Here is an 18,865-nt window from a genome sequence, read left to right on the forward strand (position 1 = left end):
GGTGGCCCAAGTATCCGTCAACCAAATGTAGGAAACCCGCTCCAACTCCTCTGGCTTAACTAAGGGTCATTGCTGGTGAGGCAGGCAGCTGATGTTTTCGCTCATATAGGTCACACTTAGAGGTGCGACCGGTGTTAGCAACCAGCGTCAAGCGTGTTGATGTTTGAGGTCCATGGATACATTCCAGTTGATCCTAACGCCTCTTGCTTCAAGCACTCACACCTTGTGTAGCACTGAAAAATTAGTTGTTTCATTTTTATTCCAGGGGATATATCAATTTCTTGTCACTGCCAGTGGGCCCAGTCTCAAATATTACATGTCACTCAATCTGTGACAGATAAACAAGTTTACAGACACCCAACCCACTACCAAACTTGCCATGGGGAGGGCATCAAATTCCATTCATTGTATTTATCTGAATTGCTCAGAGGAACAAAGGGTGAGAAAATGTTGTGCCCTGGTTATTAGGAATGGTGGTTGCAACTCGCAATCTGACTGCACTAGTTCTGAAAAAAGTGGGAAGCACAAGAACTTGATGCACCCATCACATCGACATGACAATAGCCTTCAGCTGTGAAGCTAGAGGCTGCTCACAGTTAAAGGAAGTTCAAATGATTTTCAGCTTAGAACCAAGAGCAGGGCTTTGTCCTGGAAGTGTTTGGTAGGACAGACAGGCAGCAGTTTAGTTGCCCGTGTTATGGGTTCCCACAATATTTAAATATGGCTTGAAGGCCTCACAAATAAAAGCCCCTCCCCGGCCAAAGGCCGAACCCCAACCTGGAATGCTCCAGCCACCCCCTCCCCCCGACCAAGCCCAACCCCCTTGAGGGCCCCCCCCCCCCACCCCACTGAGCACTGGGGCAGCAGGCCAGTGCGAATCCCGATTTTGGCCTTTACCGTTGTTTAACTGGTACACCCAGATCCGTCAAGTAAATTCCAAAATTGTATTCACCCGAATGCAGACACGATGTAAATCGATGTTTATGCTTCAATTAAAGTTAGTTGAAGTTGATTTTAAAATGCATCATTATATCTAAAGTCATATACAAATCGAAAAACAGAAAAGATGCTGTTTTAGGCATAACAGGGATCTGCTTCCATCAAACCCACACTGAATCAATTTCTTCTTGGGTTCCAATGAAATATGTATTCCAATGAATTTTGAAGAAAGATGTCTTATTTTTTAAAAACATATTTTATTACAAACATGTATCAAAGCAGGTTACAGGAAATAAATACCCTGGGAAACATACTTCCCAACAATCAACTATACAGTCTGTACAGATTTTCCATCTTTTTCACCCCCCTCTCCCCATCACCTCCCCCTCCCCCCCCCCCCCCCACCCCTGCAACGAATAGCTCCTCAAACATGGTCACAAACACCCCCCATCTTTTCTGAAACTCCCCCGCTGAGCCCCTCAACTCACACTTTGGGCGGGATTCTCCGACCCACCGCCGGGTCGGAGAATCGCTGGGGGGGCGGCGTAAATCCCGCCCCCGCCGCCTGCCAGATTCTCCGAAGGGTGAAAAGTCGGCGGGGCGTCAATCGCGCTGCTCGCCTCGGAGAATCACAGGGGCGGGCGGGAGACAATGGACTCCGGGGCTGCCCCAATTCTCTCGGCCGGATGGGCCGAAGTCCCGCCGACATGACCACGGGTCACGTCGGCGTAAATCAAAACACCTTTTTAATGGCGCCAACCAGTGCTGATGGTTGATGCCGTCCAGCGTGGAGGTAGGTCACGGCCTGGGGGATGGCCGCAGGAGAGGTGATGGCGTGGCCGCAGTCTGTGTGTGTGGGGGAGAGGTGTGTGTGGGTGTGTGTGCGGCGGGGGGCGGGGGGGGGGGAGGGCTTCAGGGGAGTGCCGGGGTCGGGGGGATCAGTGCCGGGGACGGTGGGTGAGTGCCGGTGAGGGGGACGGGGGGAATGAGTGCCGGGGATGGGGGGATGAGTGCCGGGTATGGGGGGTTGAGTGCCGGGGAGAGGTGGGTGAGTGCCGGGTACGGGGGGATGAGTGCCGGGTACGGGGGGGGGGGTGAGTGCCGGGGACGGGGGGATGAGTGCCGGGTATGGGGGGTTGAGTCCGGGGAGTGGTGGGTGAGTGCCGGGTACGGGGAGGATGAGTGCCGGGTACGGGGGGGGTGAGTGCCGGGTATGGGGGGATGAGTGCCGGGTACAGGGGGGGGTGGTGAGTGCCGGGTACGGGGGAAGAGTGCCGGGGGGGGGGGGGGATGAGTGCCGGGTATGGGGGGATGAGTGCCGGGTACGGGGGGGGGGGTGAGTGCTGGGTACGAGGGGGTGAGTCCTGGGGATGGGGGAATGAGTGCCCGGGGGGGGGGGGGAGTGAGTGCCGGGTACGGGGGGGGATGAGTGTCGGGGACGGGGGGGGTGAGTGCCGGGGATGGGAGGATGAGTGCCGGGGGGAGGGGGCTGAGTGCCGGGTACGGGGGGGGGTGAGTGCCGGCGAGAGGGACGGGGGGGATGAGTGTCGGGGACGGGGGGGGGGGGGTGAGTGCCGGGGATGGGGGGGTGAGTGCCGGGGACAGGGGGGTGAATGCCGTGGAGGAGGGTGTGAGGGCAAGGGAATTTGTCCGCCTGGCCAGGTGCCATCCTCCAACAGTCGAGCCCATGCAGCACATGACAGCTGGCTGGGGGGAGGGGGGGTACGGGCAATGACGACATGTCGTCGATTCCACACCCCCCCCCCCCCGCAGGCCGTGATGTTTTCTGATCAGCCAGCGATGTTGGCCGCCATGGCCGCAGCCGCTATTCTCCATGTTGCCCTGGAGGAGGAGGAGGAGCGTGCCAGAGAGGCGGCGCAGGATGCCGCAGAGGAGCATGCCGCAGAGGGGTAGGTGGCAGCCGCCCAGGCTGGAGGGACACCCGCCCGACAGGATGAGGAGGAGGAGCAGGGGGAGCACGTAGTGGAGCAGGAACACGAGGAGGGGGGCGGAGGATGTCGTGGCGCCACGGCAACGGAGGCACCCGAGGAGGCCCCGTGTGTATCGGTCCCGGCTGTCGTACCAGGACCTCACGGACCGGGAATGCAGGAGGAGACTCCGGATGAGCCGGGAAACCGTGGCACACATCTGCCACATGCTGGCACACCTGGCACCGCGTGGCACTGGGGAGGGGAACACCCTCTCCCCGTGTCCGTCAAGGTTACGGTGGCCCTGAACTTTTATGCCACGGTGTCATTCCAGACGCCAGGTGTGGACCTGTCCGGCATCCCGCAGACGTCGGTGCACCGGTGCATCCGTGCAGTGACAGACGCCCTATCTGCCATTGCGGACCGCTACATCCGCTTCCCTGTGGACGGGGCCAGCCAGGATGCCCAGGTCGTGGTCTTCTCTGCCATGGCCGGGTTCCCCATGGTCCAGGGCGCGATCGATGGGATGCACGTCGCCGTGCGGCCAACTGCAGATAACAGGGCCGTGTTCACAAATAGGAAGGGGACCTATTCCATGAACATCCAGGTGGTCTGCGATCACCGCATGATTATCCTGCACATCTACGCCCGGTACCCGGGAAGTGTACATGACTCATACATGTTGTCATGGTCTTACACCTCCGGCATGCACGAGGGACCCGCCCCCCCCGCCCGGCTGAGGAGCTGGTTGCTGGGCGACAGGGGTTACCCAGTCGTGGCTGATGACGCCTATACGATGGCCACAGAATGACGCGGGAACAGCTACAATGATGCCCATGCAGCAACCATGGGTGTGATAGAGAGGTGCTTTGGCGTGCTCAAAATGCGTTTCAGGTGCCTGGAGCTCTCTGGGGGCACCCTCCAGTATCCGTCAGATAGGGTCAGCCGCATCATTGTGGTGTGCTGCGTCCTGCACAACATAGCCCAGCAGAGGGGCGATGTGCCGCAGGCAGAGGAGGGCGGAGTGGAGGAGCAGCAGGAAGAGGCACAGTCCTCCCCAGATGAGGGGGATGGGGGCAATGGTCAGGGCAGACGGGCTAGACATGAGCGGGTGGCTGTCCACCCTTACCGGCTGGGTCAGCGGGCACGGGACAGGCTGATAGCCGCCCACTTCACTGACTAGGGGGGCGTGGGAATCGGCGAGTATGGCCACATACCGCACACCATGGCAACACCCGAACACCCTCACCCCACCCACCCATCCAGCCACCCAGCACCCTCACCCCCCCCCCCTAACCACACCCACCCCACCCGCATGCACACCACCCCTCCATTGCACATCCACCTGCGGCACGACGGACGGGCTCTCACGGGCACCGGTGGAAGCGTGTCTATTGCAGGTCATGGAGGAGGATGACGACCTACTCTGCAATGAGCTCCTGGCTCCACATCGTTGGACGATGTCTGACCCATGGCCCCATACCACCATCCACCCGGACCATCCCTGCATGCGGCTGTGACACTGCAGCGCACGGTCCCGTCCTCTGCCCGGGGAGATGGTGAGGGTGGCCCAGGGGGAAGGGGGCAGACTCACCTGAGGCCGATGTAAGACCACCCCTCACACACACACTGGCGCTCCTGCATGCTTCGGACAGAGCACAAAGGCAGCTTCTGTAGGTGTTAAAGTGATTTTAATAACAAACAGTGCATACACGTTCCCTAGCCCCTAAAACGCGTCTGTGCCCTGCACCCGTGCCAGCTTACTCAGTGTCTAATTGTTTGGCCTTACGGGCCCTTTGACTATGCCTAAGTGGTTCCCCAGACGGTACAGCAGAACTGGATGGGGACTCCTGCGATTCCTGCCCTCTGACTCGGGATCCCTTTGGCGGCCGTTTCCTTGGGCGTCCTGGCCTAGATGGGCCTGGCTGCGGCCCGGGCGACTGGGATGGCGAGCTGCCAGCCTGTCCTGCCCGTTGCCCACCCGATGCACCTGGGGCGGAAGGGAGGAGTCCGAGGTACTGCAGTGTTCCTGGGCCTCCCCTGCAGGGGGTCCAGGGACGGACGCCAGCAACTCCTCCTCCCTCGGGGCACCCAATGGCCCCCAGACCTCTACATGGGTCAAGGGTGCGAACGGACCGGCCATCCGACGCCCCTACGACACCTGGCGCTGCCAGTCCTGGAGGCCCGTGTTGGTATCGACAAGGGTCTTCAGGTTTGCAGCCATGGAGCTCAGGGAGTTGGCCATCCCTGTCTGTGACTGTGCGACGGCGGCTAGCACATGGGCAATGGTGCCGATGCCCTCAGCGATGACCTGCTGAGACTGGGCCATGGCCTGCAGGGATTGGGCCATTGCCTGCTGAGACAGGGCCACGGCATTGAGCGCCTCTGCCATCTGCCGTTGGCTTTTGCTCATGGCCTCCTGTGAGAGGGCAGCCATGTCCTGGGCCACAGACGCCACTTGCACGGAAAGTCCCAGGCCTCGCATACTGCTCCCCATGTCTGACACCGTCGCAACTATTGCCTCTACCGCGGACGCCATCCGTGCGGTGTCGGCCTGGGTGGCACGCATGACCGGCACCACTCCCAGCTCCTGGACATGGGTACACTCCTCCATCTGCGACTGCAGCCGCTGCAAGCCGGCCGTCACCCTCTTCGCTTGTCCCAGGTTCGGTGGTTGCATCGGGGCTATGGGTGGGTGTGGTAACTCCAGGAACCCGGGATCCATCTGGGCGGCAGATGTTCGCTTGCGCCAGGATGCCCTCCGACCTCCCGGCCCCTCTGCTGCTCCTACCTCCACCTGCTGTACCGGGACGGCTGTGTTGTGCGCACCAGTGAGTGTACCAGACACCTCATCACTAAAGTGCCCAACCGAGGTGAGTGTCTCTGCGATGGTGGAGGGTGTTGGAGACAGCAGTGGCGTTGTGTGGTGCGCATCGTCCGACTCTGAGTCCATGCTACTTTGGGGTGGTGGTTCGTCTCCACCAATCCACTCTGTGTCACTGTCCTGTATTTCGGTTTTCCTGGGTAGGGGTCTCCTGGGTAGGGATGTCCTTGGTAGGGGTGTCCTGGGTCGGGGTCTCCTGGGTAAGGGTGTCCTGGGTAGGGGTGTCCTGGGTAGGGGTGTCCTGGGTAGTGGTGTCGTGGGTAGGGGTGTCCTGGGTAGGGGTGTCCTGGGTAGGGGTGTCCTGGGTAGTGGTGTCCTGGGTAGTGGTTTCGTGGCTCGGCTGTGGCGTGGGCCTGTGGCTGCCCCGCTCGTCGCTGGGTGGCACACGCCTGCGTCGCCGCATCCGCATGAGACGGGGGCGTCGTCTCCCTGTTGCTCCAGGTCTCTCCATCTCCCATGGTCACCCTGGGGCATCCTGCGGGTGTCGCGTGCCAGAGGGTCCGGGTCTCTCCATCTCCCGTGGTCGCCCTGGGGCATCCTGCGGGCGTCGGGTGCCAGAGGGTCCGGGTCTCTCCGTCTCCTGTGGTTGCCCTGGGGCATCCTGCTGGCGTCACGTGCCAAAGGGTCCGGGTCTCTCCGTATCCCGTGGTCGCCCTGGGGCATCCTGCGGGCGTCGCCCGCCAGAGGGTCCGGGTCTCTCCGTATCCCATGATCGCCCTGGGGCATCCTGCTGGCGTCGCGTGCCAAAGGGTCCGGGTCTCTCCGTATCCCATGGTCGCCCTGGGGCATCCTGCTGGCGTCGCGTGCCAAAGGGTCCGGGTCTCTCCGTATCCCATGGTCGCCCTGGGGCATCCTGCGGGCGTTGCGTGCCAGAGGGTCCGGGTCTACCTGTATCCCGTGGTCGCCCTGGGGCATCCTGCGGGCGGTCGGCATCTGCGGGGATGGATGCCTCAATGTTTGCTCCTGCGATACACAATGAAGCATGCATGGTGAGACACGCAGGCGGTGATATGGGGGAGAGAGGATATGGGGGAGGGGGGATATGGGGAAGGGGGGAATTTAGGGAGGGGGGATTTGGGGGAAGGGGCATATGGGGGATATGCGGGAGGGGGGATAGTGGGGATGGGGGATATGGGGGCCATGGGGAGGGGGGATATGGGAGATATGGGGGAAGGCGGATATGGGGGAAGAGGGGGATATGGGGGAGGGGGATATGGGGAAGGGGATATGGGAGATATGGGGGATATGGAGGAAGGGGGATGTGGGGGCTATGGGGGAGGGGGGGATGGGGATATGGGGGATATGAGAGATATGGGGGAATGGGGATATGGGGGAAGGGGGATATGGAGGAAGGGCGATGTGGGGATATGGGGGAAGGGGGATATGGGAGATATGGGGGAAGGGGGATATGGGGAAGGGGGATGTGGGGGATATGGGGGAGAGGGGTTATGGGGACGGGCTGTCGGTGGCTCACTTGCTGGTGGGCCCCCGACCTCTGCATCGGCAACCTCCCGGTCCTCAGGTCCACCAGCCAGTTCCAGGGCCCTTTCCTCATGTACGGTGAGTGGCCTCTCATCAGCTGGCCCCCTCCAGTCCTCTCATGCTCTCTATTGTTGTGTGCGTGCTTCTCCTGTGGGGGGCGTGTGGGGGGCAGGGGTAAAGGGCAACAGTGTTAGACAGGTATATGAATGTACGCCATCGGTTGCGCGTGCATTGCAGAGGTTAGGATTAGGGTTGGTTTCACCTGGGGGTGTGCCGCACACCGGGCAGGGGGCGGGGGGGACTCATCCTGGCTGCCCTGATGAGGTTGTTCACCTCTTGTGGCACTGGGTGCCTGTCCGTGGTGTCAGAGCCACAGCGCTGACGGCCTCTGCCACCTCCCTCCACAGACGCCGCCTGAGGTGTGGGGCGACCCTGCGGCCGTGTCCGGGGTACAGGGACACCCTCCTCTCCTCCACTGCGTCCAGGAGAGCCTCTTTGCCGCGGTCTTGGGGCTGCGCGGTGGGCGGCCATCTTGTCGGGCCTTCCGGGGTGGGGGGGCGCGTCTTTTGAGCCATCACGCCATGCGGCGTCAATGACGCCGCACGGCATCACCATCCACGTCGGGTGACGCCATCACGAATGGCGTCACGCCGCTGCTACCCTCTCCCTTTGCTCCTCCAGACTGGCGAACCCTTCCTCCAAATACAAATCCCTCACCTTGACCAGCCCCACTTCCCTCCACCTCCGGTATACACAATCCACCCCCCCCGGCTCAAACCCATGATTCTCGCACAGCGGCGTTAGCACTGACATCCCTTCCATCCTAAAATGCCTCCTCAGCTGATTCCATATCTTTGCCGTGGACTGCACCACTGGGCTTCCTGAATACCTACTCGGTATGCCGCCGTCACCATAACCCTCAAACTAGACCCCTTGCAAGATTCCTCCTCCTCCATCCTAACCCACCCCACCCCCGCTTCTCACCACCGCCTCACCCCATCGACATTCGCCGCCCAATAATAACGAAGCAAGTTCGGCAAAGCCAACCCCCCCCTGCTGCCTCTGCCTCTGTAGCAGGGTCCTCCCCACCCTCGGCACCTTCCCCGCCCATACAAAGTCCGAGATGATCGTGTCCACTTTCCGAAAAAAGGCCTTTGGTCTAAAGATCGGGAGAGCCTGAAAGATAAACAAGAAAGAAAGATGTCTTTTTAATGTTAATGTGAGTCAGAAATCACCCCACATGCCACCCTCCTTGTATAGGTTCACGGAATCACCCTACAATGATTTGCTCCACATTTCAAGATACAATGACTGTCTGGACAGTCCTCCTTCTGGATCAGCCTGTGTCATTGTACAGATGTGGAGATGCCGGCGTTGGACTGGGGTGAGCACAGTAAGAAGTCTTACAACACCAGGTTAAAGTCCAACAGGTTTGTTTTGATATCACTAGCTTTCGGAGCGCTGCTCCTTCCTCAGGTGAAGGAGGAAGGAGCAGCGCTCCGAAAGCGAGTGATATCGAAACAAACCTGTTGGACTTTAACCTGGTGTTGTAAGCCTTCTTATTGCACAGATGGCACAGTTGTTGCTTCATTCTTTAAGGCAGCCCTTCTTGATACCTACACCTGCCATTCTACTGCTGCTATAAATTGTGTTGTTTTGTAATCTATATTGAAGCAGACTGCAAAGCTGCAATGAAGTAGTTAAATGTCTGGACATAGCAATGCCATTCTGTCTCCTTCTAACTCAATCAATTGCTTTTTTAGGTGGACAGTAATCACCAAGCCAGGCAATAGCTGCTGCAGTGGCTAAACGGAGTTCTATGAGCCCTCCGCTGAATTTTGTCATAGGGCAGTCTTCAGTGATGCGAGTCATTGGTTGGGATGCACCACAGCTGTGGTCTGGGTTCCCTGTCAGGCTTCACTTGTGCTGATTTGCAGCATAAAGGCCTTGGTCAGTGGGGGAAGCAGTTGATGAGTGTCCAATGTTGCATGCCAGGTTGAAGCTGGGTGGACGGACTGTGGAATTTGTGATGAGGAAGTGTTTTTTAACAGTGGCGTATTGGTTCCATTCCTACTGCTATTGGACCTCTTGCTGCTATAGCACCGCTGCTGTCATTCCTTGGCACAGTGGTCTTAGCCATACAGGCTGATGTGATGGGAGGCACACAGTTGGTGGATTGGTAAGGTCCTTGTGTAGTGGCAGGCTTAGGTTGATGTAAACTTTCTCCAGGAGCTTCGTTGTTGCAATCTCCCTCCTTATGTATGGGGGTGGGATGTTGCTCAGGTCTGGGAGCCAGGGAAGTTGAGTTGATTGGAGGGTACACAAAATGATATGCATTGTTGTGGTGAGCTGGATATCTACAAGACTGGTATGGGATGAGTTGTGCCATGTTAGTCACCAGTTTCCTCATAGTGTTGAAGGAGTGAGGCACATTCCTCTTCTAGGCAAGGGGTATACACTGAGCGATATCCCTGTGGAAAGTATTTGGTGACCTCTTTGCAGAAGGCTTTGCAGTAACAGCTGTATGCCTGCACTCCGAGTGCTCCGGCTTCCTCCCATAATCCAAAGATGTGCAGGTTAGGTGGATTGGCCATGCTAAATTGCCCCTTAGTGTCCAAAAGGTTAGAAAGGGTTATGGGGAGGGGTGGGCTTAAGTAGGGCCGGTGCAGACCTGGTGGGCCAAATGGCCTCCTTCTGCACTGCAAATTCCAGGATTCAATGATTCTATGGAGTTATGGCCTGATGGTATTGTTACCACACTTTGATCCAGTGCCTCATGGTATTTCTCCCAGTTGGTCTTGCGTAGGTTCCACAACTTCCTCATTGAGCTGGTGGTGATCGGCAGTTGAAAGCCAATGTGGGTCAGAGTTGGTCCTTTGCTGACTGTGTGGGAAACTATGCAAGGCTTAGCATGATGTTAGGTGTGGGTTGTTGACGGGAACATTAGACTGTTTCTGATAAGGGAACTGCAACATTATAGGTTGCCCTGAGATGCACGGTGTGTCAAATGTCAATACGTGATGATTTGTAGCGTTGTAAGGATAGTCTATCGCTTGAGAAACAAATATATGCAAATTCAAGGTAGGTGTTTGAGGTAAAAGTGCACGTTACAGGCATTCCATATCAGCATTTAGTTGCATCAAATTGAAAGATAGCACTTCCTTGAATAAACTTCTGGGGCTGGAAAATTCCTTGCCTATCTGAGAAAATTACTTGCTTATCTATTCTTTGCCTATCTGAGGAAATTCTTTGCCTTTGTGAGGAAATTATTTGCCTATCTGAGGAAGTTCTTTGCCTATCTGAGGAAATTCTTTGCCTATCTGAGGAAATTCTTTGCCTATCTGAGGAAGTTCTTTGCCTATCTGAGGAAATTCTTTGCCTATCTGAGGAAGTTCTTTGTATATCTCAGGAAATTCTTTGCCTATCTGAGGAAGTTCTTTGCCTATCTGAGGAAGTTCTTTGCCTATCTAAATGGTTTTCTCATTGGAAATTCTGCAGTGTCTTGACCCGTGACTTCATTCCACACAATCTTTGCTGTAAGCTTCTGAGGACGGTGTGGCATCGAGGGGATATGTTAGAGTAGTCGGAATGTCACCAGTAATCCAGAGGCCCAGTAATTCTGGGACATGGGTTGAAATGCCACCAAAGCAGCTGGTGGAATTTAAATTCAATTAATAAAACCTGGAATTGAAAGCTAGTCTCAGTGATGGTTGTAATAAAACCCCATCTGTTTCACTCATGAGATCTGCTGCCCTACCTCGAATGGTGACTCCAGGTGGTTGTGCTTGATTCTCAACTGCTCCCTGAAATGTCCTTTCAAGCCACTCAGTTCAAGGGCAATTAGCGATAGATAACAAATGCTGGCCTTGTCAGCAATACGTGCATCTTGTGAAAATGAATTAAAAACTCCTTCACTGTACCTCCCACAGCTTCACTTGCAAAGACTCACTTGGTACATGGAGCAGTCCTTGCTCTGCCCTGGTCACTCACGCTTCCTTTAACCATGTTTTTCTTCTTCAAAAGTATTGCTCCTGTCATACGTTGGTCGGTCACCCTCTGAGCCACAGCAAAAGGCCTTTCGATCCTGGCCCCTAAGTCTGGAATGTTCCCTGGAGAATGCTCGATTGGCCCAGGGAATGCATGAGCAATATATAAATGAGCAAAATAAAAATGACAATTATTTAGCTCTGAAAAGCCAACATACATTGTCATAGACAATGATAAAGACAGGGGGTTGGATAGGGTGGACAGTGAGAGCCTTCTCCCGTGGATGGAAATGGCTGGCACGAGGGGACATAACTTTAAACTGAGGGGTAATAGATATAGGACAGAGGTCAGAGGTAGGTTCTTTACGCAAAGAGTAGTGAGGCCGTGGAATGCCCTACCTGCTACAGTAGTGAACTCGCCAACATTGAGGGCATTTAAAAGTTTATTAGATAAACATATGGATGATAATGGCATAGTGTAGGTTAGATGGCTTTTGTTTCGGTGCAACATCGTGGGCCAAAGGGCCTGTACTGCGCTGTATTGTTCTATGTGTGAATATTCAAATTTCAACCAGTGCTATCTTGATATTCTGTGACATTTTAAAAACACTGCCGTTAGTGTCTTTTGCGTTCATCGAGGTAAAGGATGTTCAAATTGAAGTATTCTGCCATTTCAAGTACTCAAAGACAGGATTAATTGCACAGTGTGGTTTGAAGCAGAACAAAGACCCCCATCCCCAAATGCTGGAGTCTCAAAACCTTATTTTACTTCAACTATTTGTCAGGCAGTGTGGATGAAAAGGGGACTGGCATGCACTTTCTGATGGAATGCTGTCTTGTTGAATGGAAAGTAATGGAGAGTGATTTTTCAATTGATGTGGCGCACACACATTATCCTAGAAGTTTGGCGCAATATTACATCTCTGTTTTCTTATTTTAACGAAAATTGTTTTTGAAGTTATTTCTTTGCCGACAGGAATTTAAATTTTGAAAGTGGTTACCACTGTTGCTTCACAGCGTCAGAGATCCGGGTTCGATTCCAGGTTTGGGTCACTGTCTGTGCAGAGTCTGCATGTGTCTGCGTGGGTTTCCTCCGGGTGCTCCGGTTTCCTCCCACAAAGTCCCGAAAGATGTGCTGTCAGGTGAATTGGACATTCTGAATTCTCCCTCAGAACAGGTGCCGGAGTGTGGTGACTAGGGGATTTTCACAGTAACTTCATTGCAGTGTTAATGTAAGCCTACTTGTAATAATAATAGCCTTTTATTGTCACAAGTATGAAGTTACTGTGAAAAGCCCCTAGTCGCCACATTCCGGCACTTGTCCAGGTAAGCTGGTACGGGAATTGAACTCGCGCTGCTGGCCTTGTTCTGCATCACAAACCAGCTGTCTAGCCCACTGAGCTAAACCTGCCCTTAACATTAATGACACTAATGACACTAGTGACACTGTTAGGAAGGGAGTTCCAGAATTTTGACCCAGTGACAGAGAAAGAATGGTGATATATTTCCAAGTCAGGATGGATGCATGGCTTGATGGGGGATTTCCAGGTTGTGTGTTCCCATGCATCTGCAGCACCTGTCCTTCCAGATGGTAGTGGTTGTGGGTTTGGAACGTGCTGCCTGAACAGTGTTGGTGAGATCCTGTAGTGCATCTTGTAGATGGCACACACAGCTGCCACTATGATCCCATGGTGGATGGAGTGAAAGTTTGTGGAAAGGGTGCCAATCAAGCGGGCTGCTTTTTCCTGGGTGGTATCGAGCTTCTTCAGTGCTGTTGGAGCTACACTCATCCAGGTAAGTGGAGAGTATTCCATCACACTCCTGACTTGTGCCTTGTAGATGGTGCACAGGCTTTGGGAAATTAGGAAGTGAGTTTCTTGCTGCAGGATTTCTGGTCTCTGACCAACTCTTATCGCCACAGTATTTATATGGCCAGTCCAGTTCAGTTTCCAGTCAATGGTAACCTCCAGGATAGTTATTTCCATTGCTTGTTACTTCCTCAAAGAACTCCAATGAATTAGTCAAACATGATTTTCCTTTCACAAAACCACATTGATGCTACCTGATTGCATTGAGATTTTCCAAGTGCCTTTGGTTCCTTTTAATAAATGCCAGCAATTTCCCTACTACAAAGGTTAAGGTAACTGACCTGTAGTTTCCTGTTTTTTGTTTCCCTCATTTATTGAATAGAGGAATCACATTCACTATTTTCCAATATGATGGGATCTTTCCAGAATCTAGGGAGTTTTGAAAAATGCATCTACTGTCTCAGCAGCCATTTCAGTTAAGACCCTCGGATGACATCCATCAGGACCTGGAGACATATCCACTTTTAGTTCTAACAGCTTTCTCAGTACACTTTCCCTGGCATTGTACGTGTTTTATCTTCCTCCCTTCCATTCATCTCCTGGTTCACAACTATTTCTGGGATGTTATTTGCATCCAAAATGATTGGAATTGAATTAATTGAACTCTTTGCATTGGTTGCCAGAGACAATGAATTTGACAGGTTTTAAAATGCTTGCATCATGGCTATAGGCATCTTTGTACAATGAAGATTGGTGGTCATTTAATACTCAGTGTGTAAGTCAACCCACAATTTCGGGAACAGTTTTTGAACGCTTCAAATATTAACTTATATGCCAGTCTCTATTGAATAGTGAAGTTGCAATTCATCAATCTTAAAAAGTCTGACTAACATAGAAACCACCGCATGTCAAGAAGATCAGATAAGCCACCGCTTCTGAGGCTCTGCAATAACACACATCAATCATCACCGATTGTCACTGAAGCATCAAACCCTTGAAAGCTGGTTGCAAAACTCCCCAAAACACAACCATTTAACACACATGAATAAAGCTTAAGATGATATATTTACCTATAAACTTAAAATGCCGTAGAATTATTGTCCCATACAATCTTTGTGCCATTAGAAGGTTTTGGGTTTGTATTCTATCACTCAATCTTGAGACCCTAATAATGCAGCTGAGGTGGTGGCAAACTGCTGAGTGCTATGTCCCATTGCCTGAGGCATTGGCTGCTATCCTTTAGTGTTCCAAGGGCTGGTGGGTTCTGGCCTGCTGGTGGTCTACTGCAGGTGCAGGTTCAACCTCTTCAGCCTCACCTGTTGAAGCAATGGTGACATTGACAGAAGGAAGGCAGAGCATTTACTCATCCTTGGAGCGCAGTGAGATAACGCTCCCAAGGTGAACTGCTGGCAATCCACCTCATGTCAGTGCACAGTGGCATCTCCCTGACTCCAAGATGAGAAGCGGCCCTTAGAGAGAGATCTTTCCTTGTTGTATAGAGCCCAGGCCAGAGTGACTGGATGCGGGTCTGTGCACATAACCCACAGTCACTGAAAGTTTTCTGGACTCAGGCTCTCTATGGCAGTTGCCAATCTTTCCATGGAGGAAGCCATGCACTCACCTGCTGGAGGTGGAGTACTGTGTTGCTGCAGACTGTGTGTGATGTGTCTCCTGACTGCGAGGGCCTGTAGTGGAAAATACAAATAATTAGTTTGTGGTTACGCACAATCTCTTTTTGCCATTGCAGTGTCATTTGTGTCTCCTGTATGCTGTGTTCTCAACTAAGCTGAAGATATCCTGACTCTGTTGTATTGACATCCCGAACTCGCTGTCTGCAACTGAGTATCAGCCCTGCACCCCGATCAGATTAACCACCTTTTCCTATGAAATGGTCAATTTGGGGAGGTCAGGGAAACCATCAATGTCAACGCTCCCTGACATTACATGCTCTTTCGTACTGAAGGTAGACAGAAGGGTTGAGTATCGTTTGATGAAAATAAATCCCTTTAAGAAATGCAGGCCTAGCTAATGTCATCTTCCTAAATCCACTGTTGGGTGACAAACTCTCAGAAGTAAATTAAGGAACACTTCGGCACCCAAGGAAGGGTGGAGGTGGTTTTTACAAATATGTGAGAGCATAAGAGCAGGATGGGGTGTGCTGGCAAATGTATAAGAGTGAGGGGGTGCTGCTGGAGAAGCTGTGAGAGTAGGGCGGGCTGAAAGATCTGTCAGAGTGGATCTGCAGGTGCCAACTGAGCATGCACAAATTTTGAAGATCAGAAATTTTGGACAAAACAAGTTCTGGGCAGGCCTAACCTGGATCATGGGACAGTAAATTCTGGGAGGGTTCCAGAAGTGCGGGATAGTTGGTAACCCAGACACACTGTCCTGCAACTGGTATAACTTCTACAACATGAACTAACATCCACACGTGCACGTGCTCTATCTGGTGCTGAGACCTAAAAGCCAAGGTCATGCCTAGCATACCTCTCCACTCACATATTTAAGTGCTTCATGCGATCAAGACTGCCACTTTTCAGTGACTACACCATGTCATGTGTGCCTTGAGGTCATGTTGCAGCTGTACAAAACTCTGGTGCGGCCGCATTTGGAGTATTGCGTGCAATTCTGATCGCCGCATTATAGGAAGGATGTGGAAGCATTGGAAAGGGTGCAGAGGAGATTTACCAGAAGTTGCCTGGTATGGAGGGAAGATCTTATGAGGAAAGGCTGAGGGACTTGAGGCTGTTTTCGTTAGAGAGAAGAAGGTTAAGAGGTGACTTAATTGAGGCATATAAGATGATCAGAGCATTGGATAGGGTGGACAGCGAGAGCCTTTTTCCTCAGATGGTGATGTCTAGCACAAGGGGACATAGCTTTAAATTTAGGGGAAATAGATATAGGACAGGTGTCAGAGGTAGGTTCTTTACTCAGAGAGTAGTAAGGGCGTGGAATGCCCTGCCTGCAACAGTAGTGGACTCGCCAACACTAAGAGCATTCAAATGGTCATTGGATAGACATATGGATGATAAGGGAATAGTGTAGATGGGCTTTAGAGTGGTTTCACAGGTCGGCGCAACATCGAGGGCCGAAGGGCCTGTATTGCGCTGTAATGTTCTATGTTTGTTTCATCTGTGTTTGATTATGCTAGTGTAATAACTGATCTTTGTGCACTTGTATGATTGCTTACTCATAGAATCATAGAATTTACAGTGCAGAAGGAGGCCATTCAGCCCATCAAGTCTGCATGGCACTTGGAAAGAGCACCCTACTTAAGCCCACGCCGCCACCCTATCCCCGTAACCCAGTAACCCCACCTAACATTTTTGGACACTAAGGGTAATTTAGCATGGCCAATCCACCTAACCTGCACATCTTTGGACTTGGAGGAAACCGGAGTACCCGGAGGAAACCCACGCAGACACGGGGAGAACGTGCAAACTCCGCACAGACAGTGACACAAGCTGGGAATTGAACCTGGGACCCTGGAGCTATGAAGCAACTGTGCTAATTGCTGTGCTACTGTGCTGCCCTCAATGTGGGTGGGGATAGAGAATTAAGAAAATCTGAAACCTGATGCTCACTGCAAATATGGGCAGTCTGGATGGAGCAGAGATCAATAAGAAAGTGATAATCGTTGACTGTCTCCAAGGAGAAGGCCAACAATTATTTGAGTAGTTTACAGAAGATATGGAAGTAAGTGTTCTCAAAAAAAGAGATCCCAGAGAAATGGTGAGTCTATTGATTAATACGTGACAGTATTGCAGCAATTGATTTCTCCGTCTGAATTTGGTACATTAACAAATGAGCTAATACCTGGCCAATTAATTGAAAATACTTCAATTTCATGAATTAGGGAACATCTCCTCATGGAGAATGATGATTTACCTTTGAAAAAAACCACAACCTTGGCAGTCCAAATTGAATCTGCCATGTTAGATTTAATGAAGCTACACAGGAACATACCCTCAAACTCAAGGTTTCAGACAAAGCTTGCCTAACCAGCTCAAGTGCAAGTATTGTGGACAAGGAGATCTTAGCAATCTCATCAACATATGCCCCATCACGGGAAGATACCTTCAAAATTTTGGCCAAATTGTGGAAACGCTCATCAAGTCGCAATAGCATGTCGAACTCGAAGGAAAAGTGAAATTCATGCTTTAGGTGGAACCATTTTGCAAAGATATGCAAGTGATTGAAGAAGATAATTTAGTCAGTTTGACACATGGACGAGTCTGTCCCTAAGGGTGAGGTGCACCATGTGTATACCATCACAAAAGGTAAAACACCAGGTAATTTCTAAGAATGAAAATCTTTTGGGAAAGAATTTGTCCACAGAAATGTGTACAAGAACAACTACAAGTCACACTCGATAGAGGAACCATGCCAATGCAAGGCAAGTGTGGTCTATGTGATAACTAATTTGTGGCTCCCTCTGTGCTTCAGAGTCATAAAACCATACTGGAGAGAAGGACAAGGTCTGTCCGTATTGTGGCCAGCGATAGCAGCATTTGCCAGGAATAAAACCTTATGTGTACATATAGTTCGAGTACAATAGATGGGTCGTTCTTTGTACAGTGTGTGCAGGAGGGTTTCCTGAAACAATATGTTGACAGGCCAACAAGAGGCGAGGCCACGTTGGATTTGGTTTTGGGTAATGAACCAGGCCAGGTGTTGGATTTGGAGGTAGGAGAGCACTTTGGGGACAGTGACCACAATTCGGTGACGTTTACGTTAATGATGGAAAGGGATAAGTATACACCGCAGGGCAAGAGTTATAGCTGGGGGAAGGGCAATTATGATGCCATTAGACGTGACTTGGGGGGGATAAGGTGGAGAAGTAGGCTGCAAGTGTTGGGCACACTGGATAAGTGGGGCTTGTTCAAGGATCAGCTACTGCGTGTTCTTGATAAGTATGTACCGGTCAGACAGGGAGGAAGGCGTCGAGCGAGGGAACCGTGGTTTACCAGGGAAGTGGAATCTCTTGTTAAGAGGAAGAAGGAGGCCTATGTGAAGATGAAGTGTGAAGTTTCGGTTGGGGCGATGGATAGTTACAAGGTAGCGAGGAAGGATCTAAAGAGAGAGCTAAGACGAGCAAGGAGGGGACATGAGAAGTATTTGGCAGGAAGGATCAAGGAAAACCCAAAAGCTTTCTATAGGTATGTCAGGAATAAGCGAATGACTAGGGAAAGAGTAGGACCAGTCAAGGACAGGGATGGGAAATTGTGTGTGGAGTCTGAAGAGATAGGCGAGATACTAAATGAATATTTTTCGTCAGTATTCACTCAGGAAAAAGATAATGTTGTGGAGGAGAATGCTGAGCCCCAGGCTAATAGAATAGATGGCATTGAGGTACGTAGGGAAGAGGTGTTGGCAATTCTGGACAGGCTGAAAATAGATAAGTCCCCGGGACCTGATGGGATTTATCCTAGGATTCTATGGGAGGCCAGGGAAGAGATTGCTGGACCTTTGGCTTTGATTTTTATGTCATCATTGGCTACAGGAATAGTGCCAGAGGACTGGAGGACAGCAAATGTGGTCCCTTTGTTCAAAAAGGGGAGCAGAGACAACCCCGGCAACTATAGACCGGTGAGCCTCACGTCTGTAGTGGGTAAAGTCTTGGAGGGGATTATAAGGGACAAGATTTATAATCATCTAGATAGGAATGATATGATCAGGGATAGTCAGCATGGCTTTGTGAAGGGTAGGTCATGCCTCACAAACCTTATTGAGTTCTTTGAGAAGGTGACTGAACAGGTAGACGAGGGTAGAGCAGTTGATGTGGTGTATATGGATTTCAGCAAAGCGTTTGATAAGGTTCCCCACGGTAGGCTATTG

The 18,865-nt window shown here is 52.0% G+C and overlaps 1 long non-coding RNA gene across 2 annotated transcripts in view; it reads right to left on the reverse strand.

The window, feature by feature from the left end:
- Window positions 1–8,311: 8,311 nt before the first annotated feature.
- LOC140385356 (uncharacterized) overlaps window positions 8,312–18,865 on the reverse strand; it is a 78,376-nt gene continuing 67,822 nt past the window's right edge. For both annotated transcript variants that reach the window (XR_011933342.1, XR_011933341.1), the window contains 3 exons: window positions 14,649–14,712; window positions 11,183–11,342; window positions 8,312–8,409 (listed from right to left, as the gene is read on the reverse strand). This is a non-coding gene — a long non-coding RNA (uncharacterized lncRNA). The remainder of the gene's footprint in view (window positions 8,410–11,182; window positions 11,343–14,648; window positions 14,713–18,865) is intronic.

This window comes from Scyliorhinus torazame, chromosome 11 (assembly GCF_047496885.1).
Source record: "Scyliorhinus torazame isolate Kashiwa2021f chromosome 11, sScyTor2.1, whole genome shotgun sequence".
Classification (NCBI taxonomy): Eukaryota; Metazoa; Chordata; class Chondrichthyes; order Carcharhiniformes; family Scyliorhinidae; genus Scyliorhinus; species Scyliorhinus torazame.